This window comes from Gallinula chloropus, assembly GCF_964237585.1.
Source record: "Gallinula chloropus genome assembly, chromosome: 6".
In the NCBI taxonomy this organism is placed as follows: Eukaryota; Metazoa; Chordata; class Aves; order Gruiformes; family Rallidae; genus Gallinula; species Gallinula chloropus.
In genome coordinates this window covers 18,154,263-18,171,230 of record NC_140091.1, presented here as the reverse complement: position 1 = coordinate 18,171,230, position 16,968 = coordinate 18,154,263, and positions in this window count along the sequence as shown.

The window sequence follows — 16,968 nt, the reverse complement described above, 5'->3', positions numbered from 1 at the left end:
ATGTGGGGAAACAGTACAGGGCAGTCCTGTACTGCAAGAGTCATTTGTTGGGGGTTGATCATCATTGTTTGTACACAAAGAGAAGAGGTAAAAAAGGCAATGTCAGGGAGAGAACAATGGTATAAGGTCACAACATTGTTTTTCATATCCTATCTTCCTTAACCGTATATTCAGCACCTCCTTGAATACAGCAACTGCCTTTTGGGTTTCTACAGTATCCAAATACTTGATGCCCAGCAACATACATAAGGGAATACATACAATGTGTGCATGTGCACAAGCAGCAAAAGAGATGACAAACAATATGCTGACCTGCACTGGCAGAAAGGGGGAGCAGGGGAGGATTTCAGAGGTGATCAAAACTCCATGAACTTTCCTTCTTTGAGTCTCCTCCACAACACATAAGTGTTCCATAGAGAGAAATTAAATTAAAACAAACCTAAACAAAAGTACTATTACCATCCAAGATATTTAGTGAATTAAGTATGTCCAGGCTCATCAGGAATGCTCTCAGCATTAGCTCGCTTCCTCTCAAAGAAAGTGAAGCCTCTTGATTTCACTCTATAGAGATTCTACCTCCTAGGAAGAGACCATCAGCTTGAATACTACATTGTTCAAAGTGGCTTTAGCACTTTGAGTAACAGATATCACCCTGCCTTGGGATGCTCCAACAAATACCTGTGGTTTTATAATTCTTCTCCTGATGTGTTTTATTCAAAAACACACTTCCCCTCCATTTCCTGCAAGGAAGGGCTGTAAAAAAGGTGAAACCAACTCTGCAGCAAGCTCAGAGATCAATCACACAAGAAGTACTGTCAATTCACACAGATGTGTACTGGCTTCCAGTCACAGGACTTTCTTCCCTCCTCAGGGTTTCTCCACCACTAGCATGAGGAGCACAAAATATGCTTTAAAGTACCTCTACTACTATATTCATTCACATCTCTCAAACAAAATACAGAAGTCCACTCTACTGAATAACATACTGCAACTTACTGGTTACAGCTGCTCTTCTCATACACTTGACCTGATCTCCTAGTGCAGGGAAGGACAAATTGAAGCTTATATATAAAGCCAGCCTTGATACCACCTACCAGTACGTAGGGTCTTTCACCTGTTTAAAGAAGATATCTATCTCAACAACTTGCAATTAGTCATACTAAGCCAACTTTTGAGAAGCAACCTATATCTGATTTAAAAGTCCTCCCAGAGTAGTAAGGACATCTTGCTGAGAAGCTAGACATCTATATATGACCAAAAAAAAAAAAAAAAAAAGTTAAATGACATTACACTGCCAGTAGAGATCCACATTTCACCACCTTGTAGCTCTTGGAAGAGATCTCTCTCACTTCCATTACTGTGATGCACCATCTTTCATGTTTTCAATCTTTTTCCCTTATTCTCATTCCACTTAAAAAGCTATGAACCTATTAACCTGTATTCTAATATTATAGCAACTAAGCTTTTTTTCTTCTTTTCACCTCAAATGCTTTCAAACTAGCTGTAATTTGAGCTCTCAAATAAGAGACAAACATTGGACTTGTTAACTTTCACCAACCTGACTATAGATCAAAATTAGGAAACAACAGGGAATCTGTTTAATTATATAACACTTTCAACAGTTCAGGTAGAAAGCACTGATCACTTTCTTTTACACTAAATAAGGAGAAAATCATGCTATTGTCCATTACAACATACGGCCTTCAGGAATCACGAGCAAGGTCTAATCATCAGAAGTTCAATAAACAAGCATAATATTACACTGCTTTCCTAACAGGCAGGCCCTTCCATTTAATTACCCAGGCCCTCTCCTTAGACACTTTAGATGATAAACCCCAGTACTTCAACACAAACACCAGTGTCAAGAGCACCCAACACAGCACCATATTAACAAAATTAAATTAACAGAAAGTATCAACCCATTCTTCCTACAAAATTCAAACACCAAGGAAAACGCGTTATTGCACATCCTTTCAGTCAGCAACACGCACCATGTTTTAGTGGACCAGAACCGAAGCTCTAAGCACATTTCAAACCGTCTAGCTTGACAGAGACTGAGAGGTGAGGCGTTGCAAACAAAAAAAGAAAGCAAAAACAAAGTTACTGGCGAACACCACCACCTCCATTGTGCTGCTCTCCTCGCCCCCGAGCGAATGCAGCCTACTCGGACGATAGCCTTAGACGAGAAGGTAGGAACACACACAGTCGGCGCTATCCTAATCGCAGGCTCACCGCCGCAGCACCCCCGCGGACCCCGTTACATGGTCTGCCTCCGCTCCCTTTGTTTTGGTCACCGAAAAGCACCACTGACCCTTCACTGGCTTGCCAGCGTCGGCCTCGGAGGGAGCTTCCTCCCCCTCCCCCAAAGGCCTCCAGGGCCCCCCGCGCCGGAGCGGGGCCCCTTGCACCCCCTCCCCGACGGGTGGCGCGGCCGCCGCGGGGGGGGGGGGGCGGTGAGATGCGGTACCGGCGGCCTCAGCTACGGGGCGCGTATGCCCCCCCCTTCCCCGCGATTACCCCTCCCGCGCGGGGCCCGCCCACCCCTCGGTTCACACACACACACCCCACACACACACCCCCGGCGCAGCCCGGCCCGCCCCCCCCACCCCTCACCTCATTCGGTCTCTCCAGTGGTGCCAACCGCCTCATACAGGGAAATCGGCGAGCTCAAGAACCTCCCCCCAGCACCCCGGTGCGGCCGGGCCCTCGGTGCGCAGCGGGACGGCCCCGAGCACGGACCCCGCGGCGCGGCGCAGGAAAGGCGGCGGGGGAGGGGTCAGAACCGCTTCACAGACAGCCCGGCTCCACCATAGCCCCACGCCATTTTTGTTTCCCGCGGAGGAGAAGCTAGTGCATTCTGGGAGCACAAAGGGCCTCAGCCCCGCCCCAGCGAGCCCCGCCTGCGCCGACAGGCAGCTCCTGGACCAGGGGGCGGAGAGAAAGAGCGCCGCGGCGGAAGGACAGAGGTGGAACTGAACCTTTGCCGCTGGTGAACAAAGAGGGACTATTTTAGGCGTGCTTGCCGAAGGAGATATCCCTGCGTGCCGCCCGGGACTCGTTGCGGCAGTGCTGAGGGGTACGAGCTGCTTCACTGACCGCCGCCTATTGTTCCCTGCCGCACCTGTAGGGAGGCCGCCTGGGCCGCCCCGCTGTGCCCATCATCCTGGCGGTACCTCGCCCGGGTTCGGGGTTGCAGCGCAGCACCCTGTATCGGTGGGGGCCGGCTCTGGCGTCTGGAATGATCCAGAGGGAGCAGGAGGGGAGCCCCGCTTCGTGGTCGGCGAGGCGAGGCCTGGCCCACGCCCGGCTTAGATACCGGAGGCTGCTGCAGCCGCCTGGTTGTTGCCAGGGCCGCGGGCGGGACGGAGCGCTGCCTCTTGCAGCAGCAGCCAGCGGGGTGCTGCCATTTTAGGAGACCAGCAGAGCCTCAGTTTCTCTTCCCAGCGGTAGCTGTATTAGCTAAGCAAAACAGGCTTTTCACTTTCCATCACAGAACAGCCTGATTTGGTGAACAGCTTCTTAGACTAGTCTCCATTGTCCCCAAAACCCGGGGAGTGCCCAGCACGGTGGTGATAAACATCCACTGCAAAGCGTACCCTAACCCCGTAAGGGCTGCTCAGGCCTCTGCAATACTGAAATGCAAATATTTACTGGATCAGATCTTAGTGCTGCAACAACACTGGGGAATGGCTGAACTCGGTGGACTGGAGTGAATTTCTAATTCCTAGCTCTTCTCCTGCTCGTGCTGCCTAAGTTCTCAAAGCTTGCTTTCAGGAAAAGCCACTGAAAACAACACGGGATCAGTTTGCCATGCCAGGAGAGAGCAGAGTGAAGGACGTCTGAGGAGACCACTGGAGTACAGCTTGGTCTGGCCAACTCCTACTTATCTCAGAATAAAGTGGATCAAATCTTTTGTTCACAGTTGTTTTAAATACAGGTTTTAGAGGATAGTTCTCCCCTGGATGTGCTAACTAGACAGGAGGTCAGTAATAGTGGTGGTCTGCTGCTGAAATCCAGACTTGCACAACATGAAGTCCCCGGCTGCACTTCACTGGCTTTCACACACTGTGACAGCAGTCAGATAACTGCTCACTGGTGCTAAAGGAAAAGGCTCATCAGCAGGAGAAAAAAAATTGTACTCAATGTGAAATACACCTGCATACAAGTTTTTATTTTTTAAGCACAACAGCAGTGTGAGAAACAGTGTTCAGCTAAATTAATAAAGCAAGCTTTCTAGTCAGCAACATAATAAGCCTGATGAAACATCAGTAATTAGCTCCTTCACAACTTTTTTTGTGATGTACATGAAGGGTCTTAGCAGCCTTGTGCTGCTGTATCTTTGAAATTACTTAAATCAAAACCTATCAAGGCAGAATCACTCCCTTATAATGTAAATTGTTTAACCATCAGCACAAAAAAAACCCCCACACTCAACACAAGAGTTCCTGACCAGCAAGGCACATGCTCCTCTACCCTCCTTGTCCTTAAAATATTTCTCCAAAAGCAGTTTGCATAACCCGACAGCAGAGTGGCAGAGCTGCATGGCCTCATCCTGTGATTACTCTGTTTTGAGCTAGCCAGAATCTTTTGTCTGCTTCTGATTCAGTGCTAGTACTAAAACAACCAGTTATTTCTTCTGTTAACATATGGCAAGACTGTATGTCATGACTTCAGAATGAACTTTCCTGCCCCACTTTCTTTTGTGTCTTCCTTTAATCCCTCAATAGTATTTGAACATAGTCTAAGCAATCTCGACTGTTGTGTTTTCAATTCCAGATATATTTTGTATGTACTTTGAGGCAGGGTGACCAAAGCCAAATTAAATTACTTTCCCTCCAATGTCAGTAAGGGCTTTCTTGTGGAGAAGTTTATCTGTCAGATTCTGCTTAATAATAGATACGTTGTTTAATTCTACCTCATATATTTCAGAAAGGAGCTAAAGCACAATGACTTGACACTGTCTTTACTTCTGTTTCCACACACTGTTAGGCAAGCTCTTGCCATAACGACATGCAAAACCAAAGTCTTGCCTTTTTAAAATCTTGCTGGTGGAGCAGAGAAAAATTGAATTTCATATTCAAAATGTAAGTTCCCTGGTACCCAGCAGAAAGAAGAGTCAGAAACAGTGGTGTTTTCCTTAATCAATGGCTCTTCTCTCAAATGTTAATGTGTTTATTTAAAGGTTGGTTTTATCTTTATATAATACTTTCCTTGCCACATAAATACTAAACAAGCAAATCAAAATGCACAAAAACCCAAAAGTATGTCAGCAGTATATGAGAGCACCAACTGCTGCACAGTATTATTTTCCATTACCTTACTGTATCACACAACATGTCAAAATGATACCCTTGAACACGACAATACTGTAAAGCTTATCCTTGTACAGATGGTTGTCATGACCACAATTCAGTAAGGATGGAAAATTAGATACCAGGCCTTTTTCTCTGCATTGTTTAAGCCAGGGAACAGTGAGGAAGCTCACCTGGGATCTTCTTATCTTAAATCAAGATTAATATGATACATCTTTTTTTACATAACCATAACAATTAGACAATGCACATATGCTGCATTTATTATGGCTCAACTCAGAAAATAATATCCAATTTCAAAATTTAAAAAATAGGCAAATTATAGGATAAGATATAAAGAATGTTCTGGTAATTGTCTTTCAAATAGCTAACAATTATAATAAAATTACGGTAATTATTCTCTCTTTATACTAAGTATAACACTGAAAACACTTAAAAATAGATGTCTAAATATTCTTCTAGATAGATAAGAATATAATCCTCATATATCAGTAAGAGAGAGGAAAATAATATTACTGACTGTAAGGTACCCTGATATTGGTCCTCACAAAGAAACACTTTTTTCTAGTACAGGCACTTCTGCCATTCCAAACTTCCCACAAATCAGGAAATCCTGGAAAAAAAACCCTGTCCTGTACTCTGTCATCTTCTTGTGAATGTCAGGATCTTGCTCAATAGATCTTAAACTGTAAATATCTTACTACAAGTGTTCACTATTGTGGCCATTGTTGACCCAATTTAGCTAGTCAAATTCTATTTTTTGTGTTAAATTCCATAAGTATAAAACCAACATATTTGCCCCACTAATCTTAAGCAATTATTTATTCATTCTTATCTCCTTAATAGTAAACAACCTACTGCTTGTAACTTTTGAAGATAGAATATTATGAAAGTATTGCAGTCCTACTTTTTTCTGTGTCTGAAATGCTTCTGCAGCATGTACATTAAACAGCAATTATTGTTCTTTAAATTGTTCCCTGGCACTATTGCTCAAAGCACCAAAGACTCTTAAAAAACCCAACTCTGCAACTAATAACAGACACTTCAGATGCTTGAAAAAATGTCAAACAAGTTGCAACTTAAAAAAATCCTCAGTACTTAAAATTGTATTCCAGACATGTAACCTTTCTGAATTTACTTGTAAAACGTGTCAGGATTTTGTATGACTGGCCTTTGGCACTGGATAGATGGTTCTTCAGGTGCTCTAGAGTTCACAATCCAAAGCACTTAGAAGCTATTAAATTTTCACATAATTCTAATGTAAGACCTTAGTTATTGCTAATTTGCAGTTCATGGCTGAAATCTCTTTTGCTGGATGAGGCTGTATAAGAAGCAATCTCTCAGTTGACATATGTATAGCAGTAGAAAAAAGGGAACTTATGACAGACTGAGATATTCAAGGATTGAAATAGTAAGATCTTGAGACAGCATTCATAGCATTTCTACAGTATTTACATAATCTTTGAGTATACTACTAGCTAAAAAGTGGGAAAGGCTTTTACTCTGAGAGAGTACGTGTCTCCCATCTATCTTAGTTATCCTAACACTTTTTTTGAACCTAAAGACAGTGTGTTGGGTCCAAAGGAGAAAAACTAAGTGCTTGACTAAGTTTAGCCTTGCTGAGGATGCTTATGTATGAGTTACTGTGTTCCTACTGGTAATACTGTCTTTTCTGCATTAAAGACTTATGAGCCTGTGTAGCATTATTTTAGCCCCAGAGAGCAGCTGTGAGAGAACGGCAGGTTATCACTATTCTAGCTAGCGGGAATTTTGTGAAGATATGCAGGCGTGGTCCTGAGTAATCTTTCTTCCTGCCTTTTTCTTGTTAGGCCAGTGCATAAAAATGTGAGCTCATTACCCAGAGTTGGAATTTAAGAAAGGTTTACTGCTCTCTCTGCACTGTCATTCTACTGCTGTGGTCATATAACCACCTTCTTTCAGAAAACAAACAGCTGCCAAGACTCAAAATGTTGGTTAGCTGCTTGGATTAGAAATAGGTTCTGGTTGCCAAACTCCCAGAGAGTTCAGTCGTGGACCCGTGTGATGCATTCCTTCCCCTACTCTCTAAGCACAGACCTGAAAGCAGTTACTGAAGCTCTAGTGACTAAAGTTAAAATGCATCATCAGCATTTCACAGTTAAAGCCTAAGGAAGCATTTTATTCATTCCCTTTAGCTCTGTTCTGTGGATTTGCAAAACTAATTGCAGTCTTAAATATTCTACATCTTGATGGGTTGTATCATAAACTTAAAGACTATGGCATCAAACAGTTTCATGGCAAGGTATTGTCCATCAGCATACACACTCTTTTGTGTAATGCAAAAATGTCTGCTAGAGCAGAATTTCCAGCTCTTGTGTGGTTAATTTTTTTAGCAGTACAGACCAGACTTACCTCTTAACTCAAAACTGAAGAAAAAAATGTTTAATGGCCCCTCAGGACACAGTTACATGGCAAAATACTGCTGTTTCATCTGCGGTGAAAAATCTGTTCTGGACACCAGTCTGGCCAGAGGGAGAATTAGTACAGCATTCCTTCTGCTCTCCCACCACCTGGAATGCAGTGTGGGCCTTCTCACAAGCTTTCAGGAGACTTGCCAAGTCCCACTCAGGTGGAGAGTACCTCACTTTTCTATTTTTCCCTAGTAGCATCTCTATCTGATGAAGATGGAGACAAAATAATTTTGAACAGTGCAGCATGACAGGATTCTGCTGACACTTACAGCTGTTCACAATCCGGTAAATTCAGCTACAGGGGCTGAAGATAAGGCAGCAGCCCTTTCTGTAGCTGCTGCCAGTCTGAGAGCTGCGCAGAAGGAACTGTAAGCAGTCCCAGGCAAATGCACTACCGAAGTTACCAATTCCATACTTCATTTTCCCACTGCCTATTATAGTGATAATATTACATTTGTTAACTTTTATGTGCTTAGGTAAAAGGTGCAGTCTACATGTCATTATTTTGGCTAATCTGTTGTCTGACATATATTTTGATCTTTCCACACTGATGCCATGTTACCCCAGCTTGAAAGCCCAGATTCTGTTCTAACAGTGTTGCTTACCAGCATTCAGCTAAAAACCAACACAGAAACAGGATTAAAAGAAATTCTTATTATATCAGTCATTCATTCTCTATTTTGACATACTTTACACTGTATTGACATACCGGCAAATATCAGTGTAAAACCAAAGCAACAGTACCTTCCCTTGCAACTTCACCAGGCTGCAAAAACAGTGTAAACCAGATTGTGCCTCAGTAAACTAGCGAAATCCTTACAGTGTATCAATAAAATAGTAGGGAAAAAAGGTCTTATCAATAACTATATTTCTACGGTTAATGTAGTTAGTACAATCTGAGGTGGTTGTAGCATGGATGCAGTTATCACATAGCTAAACTTAAAGATGGGTTTGTGAGAAGTGGGGGAATGTGGCACATGTGCGCAGCAGGCCAAGCAGCCTCCTGCCCTAACTTTTGCAGCCAGGCGAATGCATGAATTTTGCAAAGCGTCTGAACTGAGCTAAGGGCTGGCAGTCCCTCTGCTTCCCTCCTGGCAGGGAGCTCCCCATGAGCCCGCCTGGGTGCTCCTCTGACGTGACAGTGACCTGCAAAGCGTCTGAACTGAGCTAAGGGCTGGCAGTCCCTCTGCTTCCCTCCTGGCAGGGAGCTCCTCATGAGCCCGCCTGGGTGCTCCTCTGACGTGACAGTGACCTGCTTCATAGCACTAAGTAGTGTAAACCAACACCACAACGGTGGTAAATCATTTTCTGCTGGTTCAGCCTCCTAAGCCTAGTCATCAGGGAGGCTGGGAGGGGAAGGGAATGGGGGCCTGGGCTGAAGGAGGGGGTGGGGAGGCGAGCCCCAGTGAGGGGCTGCAAGTCTGGCTCCTCTCTGCAGTTGTAGCTGAGGGTACAGTTTCTTGACCCAGCTTGTCTGGCAGCTGCTGCCATCTAAGGTTGCACTCACAGGGGCTGCTGACATCATATGCCAGAAGCCACATGGATGTGGCAGGTCAGTGAACTGCTCCAGCTGAAAAACATTACTTTTATGCATCTGTGTATATGTAACACATATCTATGTATAAAAATGAGTTTGTTTTCCGCCAGATTAGCTAGCAGTGACTTAATGAGTCTAGGAGCCGACAGTATGTATAGACTGAGGAAGAAGTATAGAAGCAAGGTAGCAAAAGAGGCAATAAAAATACTAATTTTAGAAAATGAAAATGCAAAGAGAAAAGGCTTCTTTCTTCCTCTGTTGCCATTATAGAATGAAACATCCACAACAAGCCATCAGGGAAAAATAAACTGATCTTCAGTATGAATGAAGTCATGGCCTGCCATCTCTCTTTCAGATGGTCAGATGTACGCTCCATGGTCACGGGCAGCTCATGCAGTGACAACTGAAATAGTTCTGATGATGGGACAAGTGAGCTGCTACTTGAGCCAGGAAAGCAGAAGTGTGCCAAGCAGGACTGCCAGGTAGACATGCTGGCCCTGTGAATTCACTGAAATGGAAAAGAATCGTGTGATGGCCTCAGCCCAACTGGAATTGAGAACCACATGCCCTCCCAACCTGAGCAGCAGGAGTGGCCATATAGGGGTCTTGATGGCTCTGCTGTGTTCCATTGCAGCAAACCAAAATCCATCCTCCTGACCATGAGGAATGCAAAAGGGAATATGCAGACCTGCTGTAAGCAGATGTGAAGACAACTTCAGAATGACAAAGACCACATTCAAAGGGCTTGCATACATGAAAACACCTTAAAAAGCTGAAACAAATGCACAAAAAGGAAAGCATACTAAATCCCTGAGAGAATTATCTAATGCAGAAGTCAGTCCACTATAGTTTAATTCTTCTTCAAATTACAACTGTCTGTTGTCAGTTTGCTTCTCCCAGGACTTTTACTGTCTCAGATTTCTCAGGTAGGAATGATTCTCGAGCTATACTTGCCAAAAACAGGAGGAAATGCAGGCAAGCATTTACATGATACTACACTAGTATCCTGGTGATCACTGAAAGTAGAACTGATTGTCTTTTGCACTGCCTGGAATTCACCAATCAGACCAAGAGGTCAAGTAGTGATGGCCTCCAAGGACTTTTTAATTTACTGCATGTTATAGGATGTAAAACATCTGTGACAGTGCTATCATAATAGTAAATATCTAATGCTGTATCAGATTACTGTTGTGATTTAATTTCCACTGGTAGCCCGTGGTATCCTTACTTGCTTCCTTCTAAATCCAGGTCTTATTTTAAAACATTTTTTTAAATAGAAACAAGTTTAGTATGAGTTATACACTGGTTGGATATGTAATTTTCTTTTGTTTATAATTGACTTTAAAGCATACATTATTACTGGGAAGAGGAATGGAAATTTAGGACATGGAAAAGTTGTGTAGTTTCCACTTCATTCTGATTTTGTAACCATCAGTTTCTGACACGTGGGAAACAATAGTTGTGGTTAGAGTTTGACTTAAAGTAAAAGTGGACATAAACCTATATCCTCAGTTGTGTAAATGAGCCCAAGTTCAAACAATACTGTGCAGAAGGGGTTTTATGTGGACAGTTGAAGGATGTGAAGAGGAAGATGGGATAAAACATAGGTAAAAGGAGGTCAGCTTGGTTGTCAGCGCACAGAAAGTCTGCTTGTTTGTATACAGAGTCAGTCACAAAATAAGTTGACTGAAAACTCTGCAAATCTCACATCAAAGCTGACCTAAACTATATCAAGTTCTTTAGTATATATCTAGATAAAATAGAAAAAAAATATTTGTAGTCATCTGAAACGTTTTCAAAGAAATGGCACTAGGTGTGTCAAATACAATGACTGTATTGACCAGCTGCCTGTTAACCCTTGCTAGAGGCTAAAGTCTAACAAAGGCTCTCTGTCTTCAGAGAACTATTCAGTTTACCTCACACACTACTAATTTTTTTGCAGGTATACTCCCAAATCCTACAACCAAATTGGTTTTGTGGGTTGGAAATACGCGTTTGTGGATTAAATATTCTTTTGTGCAGCTACTTTGTAATACAAAAGATCTAGAAAGGGTGTGATTGCCTGCTCAGTCAAAAGAAAATGCTTTATCTGCCACAACTTCTGTCAGGGTGTGATGGTGGTGTCATTTGAATGCTCTGTTTGCAAAGAGGACTCTGAGCCTATGTACAATGAGAACTCAGGGCACGCACAACATTTGCACTGTTCACTCTAACAGCACTGAATATATTCAGTTCATCACAAAAGATATATTTCCAATGTGTTTCTTCTGAGCTAGCACATGCTTTAATTAACTGCAATAGCTTATAAATTTAGAAAAAATTTATGGCTATTTTTAATAGACTTAACTGAATATAAAATGCAACCTTGATTTCTTTTAAATGAAAGACAAGGAATCAACAGGATTTATGATGTAGATTCATATAAAGCAATCTTAAAATATATCTTTGAGGGCTATTTTACAGGCACCGTATTGTCAAATAATGAAATTACTTTAGTTGCATTTTCTTTAGCAGTTGGTCTGGTTTAAGTTTCCATGACAAGCTCCTTCTCAGGCACCCTCCATGCACCGTTAGCGCAGGCAAAAACTGTTTGTTCAGCTGTGCTGTGAATTTCATCACAAAAATGATCCGGGTTAAAAATAACCTCTAATTAAAAATAATTGAATACCATTGATGGTCTAGGTTATAAAACTGTCTCAGAAGAGTTTTATCCAGATTGGGGGGTGGGAGCCGATATGACTGTGACACAGAAGTAAAATGAGCTGGGAGGTGGCAGGGGAGAAATAACTTCTACTGTGAACTTGTGTTGCTGAAAAAGCGTGTGTGACAGAGCTGGCCAGTGGGAGCTGCAGTGCTGCACAGAGCCAGAGGCACAGTCTTGCAGGAACTGGGCATAAACTAAATCTGACAGTATACTTTTATAGTATATTGATATGATGTATTCAATCTATGACCGCAGTGATACTCTTCTCCCCAAAGTTCAATGAAGCATATAGATAAATATGATACTGCATACTATACTAGTATAAGCTTCATCATTTACTTACAGAGTTTTAAATTGTTACTGCTCCAAACTGCCTTTTGTCATTCAATCAGGGGAAAAAAGACCCTTTAGACATGCTGTAGCCTACTAGTTACTGCATTGTCATTCGTTATTTTGTATAGATGGATCAAAAAAATCTGTTCAGAAATGTGTGCTATTATATAGAGAAGAACTCAAAATATTTTAGACTACTGAATTTATTCTGCTTGGGTATTTTTAATGACGTAAGAAAATTTGTATGTGACTGCAATTCCACACTTTGCTTAAACCAGCTTTTTTGCCTCTAAAAAATTAATTATATATAGAAAATAGTTTTACTTTTTTTCTGGTAATTATGTTTACAGTGGGAATTGCTGCTAAGTACTGTAGAAATTTAGATGTTGACATATTTAAAATAATTCCTTATTAATAATAAATTAATACCTTAAGCCTACTGGGATATTTCTATCAACAATCCTACAGTGCTTTCTATAAAGTAGGCTGCAGTAATTAATTAATATACAATCAATAGCCTGCCTACTCTAAGGATCGAAAAAGGTATCTGTGCCAGGAATATACTTGACTAGTTGTTTGCCTCTAACAATTCAGTATAAAATTGATGCATTTCACATATAGAGATTTTCAATGTAGCAAAACAAGACAAAATGTTATGTTTTAAGTAATTTTTGCCAATATCATGAAGACTGTTTGATGAGGCATGCCGCTATGTTGTATCAATTCTTGCATACTGGACCAGATTCTCAGATTCATTAAAGCCTCCAAACTGAAGCAGAATTACTTACATATGATTTAAGGCCTGAAGGAGCGATTAGTTCAAGTCAAATTCTACATAACACAATTCACTTTTCCCAACAAATCACTGGGCTGAAGTATAGATTTTAAGGAAACACCAGGTTTAGGGCGGATTTGAAGAGCTTTTCTTCATCCCATTTTAAGCCAAGCTATTCCCGCATTTCTTAATATGACAGTCTTTAGATTGGCATGTGGAATCAAACCAGGGAAGTGATGCAGCTTTTTTCTTAGTCTGGGTTATTTTTAATCTGGGTTCAGCAAACAGTTCACCATTGAGTTACACAAACAGTTGCATGGCAGAAGGGACAGAACAGCATAGGAGTAGATGTAAGTAGCAGAGGATGAGAGGAAAGGGTTTCGTATAGCAGCTCTGTTATCTGCAGTTGCTCTTCAACCCATTTTTCTCCTCTGTACCGTAGCAGGCAGAAGGCAGGGCATACCTGTACCTCACTAGCTGAGGTTCACAGCCTAGCATTTTAGTGTGAACTAGCATTCACAGGCAATTCAAGTGAACATGCTAGACTGCGAACTGAGAGAGTTCTGTTGTGGAAATGTCCTCCGGCAGAGGGGATGGCAGGACAGCTGGGGGTAGCAATGCATTAAACCGTTGCAGCTGTTTTCCTCATTGAGTTTAAGTCAGAGGTCTTAATTAAGTACGCCACATGTTGGAAATGTACTACCCTGCTAGGTAATTTGTTCCAATACTAAACTTCCCTAGGAGTTAAAAATGAACATCTTTTTTTCTGAACTGAGTTCTACTGACATCTCCTTCTCATCATTGACCTTGTTATGTCAGCATCTACTAGCTTCAGTAGTGGGATTCAGTATTTAGAACCTAGGTAGGATTTTTGAAAGAGAGTTGTCTAGAACTCGATGTTTCCCAGCTGTACTTATGAAGTAAGGATGAAAGTAGACGTACTAATTCAGGGTAAGAAGTTTTGTGAAATGGCAGTAGGGCGTTAAGAAAATGCCAGCTAAACTATATAACTTTATGTCCATAAACAGGAATTAAGACTCAACATTCGGATTATTAAAATGTTTGGATTTTGTAACAGATGACAGACTATCATGGGTATAAGATAAACAAAATAAAAAGTATTTTACTTCAAGTAGTGTGGAGAAAAGTTCATAGTAAATTAGAACTTTATTTTGCCACTAATTCAAAGAAGGAAACAGCCTGGATCATTAAGCAAAATAATCATGGTGAAAGCTGAGTACATTTTTTAAATCATTAGGCAAAACCAAATTGCCTGAAAATTATAAAATTCTAAAGCTAGCAAGTGCACTCTGACCATGCATTTTAACATATAACCTCAATTAATCTTGAGTAAAATTCTCAAACCTCATAACTCCACCAATTAATAGACTTGAAAGGAAGGACAAAGGAAACAAAGTACAAAGGCAACTTATTTTTATTGGATCGAATCTGAACTGCGTTGTCCTTGTAGACTTTGAAACAATGAGAACACAAATGATAACTGCTGTTTAGCATTTGCTTGCAATTGACCATTAATGAGGTAATGACTACCTTCAAATCTTTTCTTCTGAGAGAGTATTTCTGGAGTTTCCTCAGCCATCTAACATATAAAAGACTGTAATCTATTCTGAATTTATGAAGACGTATTTACTCTAAACATGTTATGTTATTAAGACCTATTATCTGTATGATTTTCTAGTACATTTTGAATTGTAAACAGTGAACCAGAAAAAACAATAGACATTGTGTCTCTCAAAGCAAGGACTTGTACCCCAAAATAATCAGCATTTCTGAAGGTTTATAATGGATCTAATCTCAGTCAAGAGCTAGATATCAGTCGCATACATTTATGTCATGTATCTGACTGTATTAAAACATGATTTTTGACAGAGATATGTTTAAGTAAGAAAAGTTTCAGTGGTTACAAACAGCCAGTTTATTCTGGTGTAAATACAAACTACTGATGAAGGCAAATGGACTGTCTCTAACACAGGAAAACACAGTTAATACTAGTTTTAAGTTTAAATCCTTGATCGAGTTCTTTATACAACAGCAATGATTGTGCAAGGGAGAAAGTAGGCACCAACTGCAGGAGCAAGAGGAGAAGGTGACACCATCTGCTTCTGCAGCAGGGTGTGTTTATGCGAGATTGAAATGACCGTATATATACAGCCTTAGAAATTAAACCTGCTGGCTTGAAGAGTCTGTTTCCTCAAACAGATTAATGATTTGTTTATAACAAGTTAAGCCACAAGGGAATTCTTAGTAGGCTTCATCTGCTTTCTGGGTGAGAGGTGGCCTCACCTGTTTATGCACTAGAAGCATTGCCATTTTTTAAGAATTTCAGTGTGATAGGAAATAATCTATTAGGATAAAATTAACACACTGATTAAATCAGAGTTCACAGAAATTCACAGGAAGGGAAAGAAATAGAATTTCACTCTGAAGGGAACATGAGGGAAACGTTAGGTCTAAATGTTTGACATGTCCCCAGATCTTCCTTCTCTTCCAGAAAGACAAGCCTAAGAATGTAATATCTATATAAAAAAAGACTCCCAGACAGACCTCTGAGCAAGCACCTTGGCAGCTGGGTACTATGGAGAGAGAGAAAACTCCAGATTTTTGTAGACTGTCTCTTAGGAAAGGCAGGTGGGTTTATTTTCACAGAATCACAAGGTTGGAAGAGACCTTTGAAGATCATCAAGTCCAACCATTCCCATCCTAAGTTAAACCATATCACTAAGTACCTCATCTACCCTTTTTTAAAACACATCCAGGGAAGGTAACTCAATCCCCTCCCTGGGCAGCCTGTTCCAGGCCCTCACAACTCTTTCAGTAAAAAGAGTTATTCTTAGTATGTAATAACCTCCATGTTGTCATAGAACTGAATGCGAACCTTTTGACACTGTGAGCAACAAACATGCGATTTGTATATATTTGTATATTTGTATAATCAACAATTGATTTCTATCATACATGCAAACCCTGCATCACTAGAACAGCACTCAGTGTTGATATAGCTGGATAGGAAACTTAAATATTAACAGGTAGCAATAAATCAGGATAACTTTTACTGCTTGGGCTGTAAGATACGCCAAAGTTTTGTCACTGACATACAAATATGGATAATGCATGAACTGCAGAATGAGAAGGCATGTGTGAATGGAAAGGTTGTACCATTAATAACACATCAGTATGCTTTTAAGTTCTATCTCAGTTACTCTTCTGCATCTGCCCCCTGGTCTTTAGAATATTCCTTTGGTTTTGCCCACCCACTGAGTGCCAAGTCAGTGCATGTTACACCTTTTCTGTTAACTGTTCTGGTTTACATGGCCTAACTTTTCATGGGAATTGCCTCTATTGAAGCTCAACTGGGAATTCTGTGTTTAAATGGTAGCTGAAAAAGGCTGAAATGAATGTACTTTTTAGCATTTAGCAAAGCCTGAGCACAAAGAGTACTTGAAGAAGAACTAAACACTGGTACTAGAATAAAACACCTGCTCTCACAGATGACTAAGATCTCATGTACTAAGTGAAAAATATATTCCCTAATGAACATATGCCAGGAACTGTTTGGATCCAGATGTAACAGGAATGAAACATTTAGAGCCTTGCCCAACATATGGGAGAACGACATTTCATGATTACTCCCAGGCTGTCATTCCACGGGTTGGCATGCAGCGCTGTATGAAGTAATGGTTTGAGATTATTCAGCAAAACGTTTGAAATGTTTGGTCTGCAGTCTCCTCTTGTGTTGCCTTTCCACTGCATGCCCGTAATCTAGCTGAACTTGTGCAAACCACTGAACTGTAGAGGGAGGTGATGCAGAAAGCACGGCCATCTGGGCCTGCCTGAAT